This window comes from Xyrauchen texanus, chromosome 13, assembly GCF_025860055.1.
Source record: "Xyrauchen texanus isolate HMW12.3.18 chromosome 13, RBS_HiC_50CHRs, whole genome shotgun sequence".
NCBI lineage: Eukaryota > Metazoa > Chordata > Actinopteri > Cypriniformes > Catostomidae > Xyrauchen > Xyrauchen texanus.
Window position 1 is genome coordinate 17,505,032 of NC_068288.1, and position 6,337 is coordinate 17,511,368.

The window sequence follows — 6,337 nt, forward strand, 5'->3', positions numbered from 1 at the left end:
GAGTCAGGCATAAATAGGAAAGGGGGCAGTGACAAAAGCATAATATCAATGATTTTAAATATAAATTAACTCAACTAAATATGAATCCACCTTGTGGTTGTGGTTTAACATTTAACAATAGTGAAATGTAAAATGCCATTTCATAACCAATATCAAGGATTTTCTAGAATAATCTTGAGCGATTAGACTTAAAGCATGACATGTGGATAGAACTCCACAGAGAGATCAAAGAATACACTAATTTGCAAAGTCTGTGGCCTATATTTTCACTAGCATGTGTCAGTGTTCTGACAAACAGGAAACAGGGTCTACTGCTGAAGTGCGTCCCTGCACATTTTATGCACATTTTGTGATTCTTAAGACTCTAAATGTCAACTTTGTTATAACTGCATTATCTTAATGCTGATACCACTGCCTTATATTTTAAAAGGGAGTTTCCAAAGAGACTCAAAGAATTGATCTGCTTTATAAATTAAACTAATTTCAACTTTATAAATAATCAAGTTTATCCCAATCCGTTCTGAAAAGTATGCATGAAGTTAGACTTCGTATTTGCAGTTTGACCACATATGATATACATGTACTTCATCATGTTCATCCATAAGTATAGCTCGTTTTGTCTTATCTAAATATTACAACATTTTGAAACATCCAAACATCCCAGATACATCCCAGTTTTCCACAGGTCTTATTTTTCAAAGGAGTTCTCCAATGCACGTTAAACACCACAGAGAACTCCCACCCATCTGAAATCTTGCACATGGTTGATTTCCTGTTTTCAGTTTAAGAACTCTATAGTTTGTGTGTTTCCCATCTGAAGCTGATCCAACCCCATACAGAAACCAAAAAGCCACAGAAGAAGCCCTGTAACAAGATCATCTAACAATTAATTCTTCATACACAACATACAATTTGATTCTATATTCATTCTGAGCCAGGAGGCTTGGGAATTTGCCCATGTTTTGTGGTCTGTGGCATATTGGGCTCTTTGACTGGACTTTGGTCTGGCAATAAACATTCAAAGCCAGGAGTGAGTCAAACATAAAACATTTGTAAAATTAACAATTAAGGTCAACATCAAATTACGCCTAGCAGACCTGACAGTTGCCCTACATGTGTAAATATACATTTATTTATTGGTTTTATTTTCTCTATCCCTGTGTTTCTATTGCTGTTAACAAACAGAGGATAAAAATACAAAAATGACGAAAATAAGTTTATGAAGGAAGTCATACAGACTTATTTGCTGGCAAGTGGAAAAGTAAAAGACAGAAAAACATTTTCACAAAGTGACCACATTTATCATGGTTTAGGGATACTATGTGGCTGCAATCACAGCAAAGTTATCACACTAATTCAAAGGAGAAACAGGCAGAACTAATGCTGAATTAACTGTTGGGATGGAGAAACACATAGTCCCATATGCGTTATCCGATGAGAGCTCTCAGAAAGAAATAAAAGTCATATAGCACAAGTATGTATTTCCACAGAGTTCATCTACTTTGGTTGAAATGCTCAATTTGAAATACTATATTGATAAAGGAGTATGAAACCATATGGTATACCTAGATCATCAAATCTGATTGGTCTCAGATCAACAAGCTTGGCCTGTCTGTGTTTCATGTTTAAATCTAACAGAAAACACAAAATGTCAATTTCTTAGATCCAGGATGAACTTGGAAGAAGTGGTCAAAGTTTTCTGTCTCTATCCGTCTGAAGCAGATATATGGAGCCTCAAGTTACATAGAGCATTTCTAGAAACTCTCACTAAAAAGACCATCTGGAAGTAGGGCTGGGCGATATGGCAAAAAATATTATCACAATATTCTTTTCATATCATACGATATCGATATTTATCATGATGAATCACCAATGCAGTGGTGTCTGAGTGATCTTCTATAAAAATATTACAATATTTTAGAGTTCATCAATTGAGTGCAGTTCGATATGAATGTTATAAGATGATCTGTTCATTTTGAATCATAATAACAGTATATATATATATATATATATATATATATATATATATATATATATATATATATATATATATTTTTTTTATTTACATTAAAATGATTTTAATATTAAATATTATTTCTTTACATAGAGATTTCCAAGTATAGGGGCTAGTGCTGCACGATTAATCATATCGCAACCGCAATGTCAGCCTGTGCGATTATATCATGGCAAATGTTGCAATTTTAGTAAATAAATAAGTGCATGTATGGACGTGACAGCCCATACTCTCTGAGAGCTGTTTGCAGATTTTTTAAACAACTAATCAAAAGATGACCAGTCAGTCTCAGTTTAGGGAGTGGCACATGTGGTCATGTGAGTTTCTGGTGTGCAGCGTGGAAATCAGGTGAAGATGGATGCCGAGCAGACAGACGCTGAACTGGTGGTCAGAAAAAAAAAAAATCACAGATCACAGCTTGGCGATATGTCTTTATTTCATCAATAATTAAAGTTAATATAATACGGGAGCGCGACATGTAAAAAAGCACAAACTCCAAAACTGTCATTCTCTGTGCGGTCAGAGCTGCTTCAACCAGTCGCGGAAGAGACCCAATCTGAGTGGGAGTCGAGTCCGAGAGAGATTTAAAGTTCCGCTGGCTGATACGTACTCTTACATGGAGACGCTCGTCTGTAGCTTGCAATGTTTTGCATCATTGATGAGATCATCATAAGATCAATCTTATGTGAAAAATAACATCAAAATTACAACAATAAAATATGCGTGTATGTATATATGTGTGTATATATATATATATATATCACACACACACACACAACAGTTTTAGTGGTTTTATTGAGTGAACCACACTTTTATATCCAGTTTCCTTTTCAAATGAGTTTATACAAAGTACGTGTTACATCCTGCTTAAATGTCCCTGTTTGTTTGGACAATCTTATTTTCGTGAAAATCTGTATGTTCTTATTTATTGTTCTATTTTATTTAGGTGTAATACTGAGAAAATAACAAGTTTGCAGTAATGCAAAGATATTATTTAATATTTAAAACACTGTGCATTTATAGTTGTTGTTGTTGCTAGTTTGTAAGTTTTAGTTGAAAAATACACATTTCAGCATTATCAGCAATCTATTTGTGCATTTTCCTTGATAACCAAGCAAGTTGACTCATGATACCATTTGTTTATTATATCGCAAATCGCAATATTAACCTCAATAATCGCAATATGACATTTTACCCAAATCGTGCACTGAGGAATGATACTGTATGGGGGTTCAGGGGTATCTCCAGAGAGAAACTTTTGAAAGTGTAAAAGTCTGAATGGACCATTTTTCTATTTTCATTAAAGTGAGAAAGACTAGGCTACAAACTAGTAATTGTTTTGTCTTTCATCCTTAAAATCCTTATAATTTCACAAAATTATAACTGACATCTATTTGTTTATTATTAAAGGCTTGGAACATGCTGATTAATATTTTTTTTTTGTCTAAAAGGCACTCTGGAAACAGGTACCTCATGTTAAGAGGGGGAAAAGAGGGTGCGGACAGGGACAGGGCATCAGTGAAGCGTGTTTCAGTGCTAGAGAATAATATTCAAGAATACAGCGCAGAAAGATCAGATATGATGTAACCGGCGCTGTTGTTTTGTCGCACTGCTCACTAGAGACGAGGAGAGGGTGTAACCATCGTCATGATGTCTTGCAGTCAAGATGGAATCAATCTGGGATCCAGAACGCGGTGACCTGCGTAGCTGGGGCAATAGCAACTTCATACAGTCTGAAGCTGCGTTTCCACTGAAGCGGAAGAAATCTGCACAAAGCCACTCCCAACGCTAGGGAACAGCTTGCCCCGCGCTGCTGTCAATTTTACAATCCACCTTGTGAGCTTGACGCTCGGATTCCATAGGAAGGAATTGAAAGCGATCGCTCACATTCGCTCAGCACGTGACAGAGGAAACATAGGACAAGAAAGCCAAACTGCTAGTGTTTTTAGCAACACGCATGTCTAGATGTAGAACACAGGCTAAATATCGAAAATTACTCAAAAGCTTATTGTCAATATCGTGGACTTTTTTTATCGCGATAAATACTGATATCGTTTTATCGGCCAGCCCTATCTGGAAGACACTGATGATCATTACATGCTTCCTTTCTTTATGTGTGCACAAGATGCATCAAACACAAGAGCTATAAGTTGACTTGAGGATATTTCACAATGGCAGTATCAAAGCCAGCAGGAAATCCTTATATTTGTGGTGCTTTTCTTTTAAGTTTCTCATTAGGCACATTGAGACTGTGATGGATGGATAGATGGAGCTACTTTCATCCCACACTTCATGATCATCCATGGGTAAATTGCCTCTAAAATGTCCATCATTTTCAAAATTCAAACATTAAAAGGACCTACAAAACATATGTTGATTTCATGAGTTCACATGTTCATGTAATCTTTGAAATGAAGAGAAGGTAAACATATTTCAGACTCGACCCGAGCACGAGGACCCCCCTGGACTTCCTTTAGTCTTCCTTTAGACTTCACTAGTCATGCATGTGGAGTTGGGGTGGTGGAGTGATGCCGGAAGATCTGTCACAGGACAGAGATAAGAAATGGCAGTTTGGATTAAATTAACATTACTTCACCCAAACATTTGTTAAGAACTCCATGTGTTGAAATAGTGAGGTGAAATCTGGTACTGAGATGAAGAATGCTACTGGTACACTCATCTTTTATTCATCCAAGGCTCAAGAGAATTCAACCAATTCCATTACACGCCACAAAAGCAGATGGTGAGAAAAGGTGTTAAACTACTGTTTTCTACACAGAAACTTCAGGAAAGGAAACTGTAGGCTTGACTGAGTACTGAGAACAACAACATGGGGAACCAAATTAAAACCCTACATTCAACCCTAGTAAATAATATAGGCCAGTGGCTTTCATTTGGTGGGTCACAGTTCTGTCCTGATATGGTCTCCCTTAACCATAAACAAGACTATGCAAGATAAATCTAAATATGACCCAGTCTACATTATTGCAAGTCACCACTTGATTTCTAATTTAAAATCTGGGTCCTGAAGCAAATCCAGTTGAAAAACAATGATATCAGCTATGCTGCAAATAAAATGATTTTTTTTTTTATGGCAGCCGTTCTACAGATGTGAAAGTATTTTGGGTGAAATAATTGAGCTATTGTATGAGGAAGTTGTGTATTATCTGAAAGAGAAACTCCGTGGAACAGGTATCAGGAAAACTTGATGTAATTGGAGATGACAAGTATTTTCAATTGGTTTACAACCAGGCTAAAATACAGTAAATTGAAAACTGAAAGTTACTGCTGTTACTGGGGGGAAAAATAATAAAAAAAAAAAAGGTAGAAGTAATCTGACACTCTGTGTCAAATTGAATCAAAAGAGTTAAACAGAGGGAAAAATAGCTCTATACTGAACAGACAGTTTTCCACAAACCTACCATTTTAAATCACAACACTAGTCAAGTGTAAGATAATGCAATGCAAAAACACTAGAAAGATTGCAAGGAACAGTGGTATAGACACTTAGGCAGTCATTCAAATATTCCTGATTGGACATTTATAATACACTCAGACTGAACATCTGCAGCTAACAACACAAAAGCATGAATGTGTGGGGTTCTGGGCCAGTGTAAACTAATTAGTAGAACTGATTGCAGTGTAATCAAAACGTCATGTGATGGAAGAAACTGAGAGCTGTGATGACAGATCCACCACTCAAAGAAAAGAGAGGGCCAGAAGGATGACAGAAAAGGAGCAGTTGGAAGAAAAGTAAAAGTATCATTGAGCTTATATCTGTTTCAATGCACAGAAAACCAAGAGAAAGAGAGGTATTAAAACACAGTAAAAACTCAAGCCAAAATCTCCTATTCTCTTCCTCTCTCCCATTTCCTTTCCTCACTGGCAAGAACACAGCTAGGACACTTGGGAAACTTGTACATGCAGCAACACACACACACACACACACACACACACACACACACACACACACACACACACACACACACACACACACACACACACACACACACACACACACACACACACACACACACACACACACGTCACTCGCTCTCTTGTAAAAGCATTACAGCCAGCCCGTTTGAATGAGACTCTGGAAAGAGATGTAAAACTCATGCAGAGAAAAAAATATTTTAAAAGAAGAAAACTGTAGAACACATTGTGACTCACCCTTCCTTTTGCAGCTCTTGCTGTCTTTATCTCTCTTTCTGTCCCTCTTTCTCTGATTCAGCCTGCAACACCATCTGGACTCACAGCCACGCCCACTCCAGTGTCATGTGACCACAGAGCTGCCAAGCAGCACTCATGCATTCATACAGA

At 37.0% G+C, this 6,337-nt stretch overlaps 1 protein-coding gene across 3 annotated transcripts in view; it reads right to left on the reverse strand.

Moving 5' to 3' along the window:
- septin9b (septin 9b) overlaps nucleotides 1-6,337 on the reverse strand; it is a 113,061-nt gene that overhangs the window by 39,373 nt on the left and 67,351 nt on the right. The window contains exon 1 of one of the 3 annotated variants that reach the window (XM_052140654.1): nucleotides 6,188-6,263. The exons of the other annotated variants lie outside the window; for them this stretch is intronic. The gene's annotated coding sequence lies outside the window, so the exon portion shown is untranslated. Of the gene's footprint in view, nucleotides 1-6,187; nucleotides 6,264-6,337 lie in introns of those variants that run through there. 3 annotated transcript variants of the gene reach the window in all.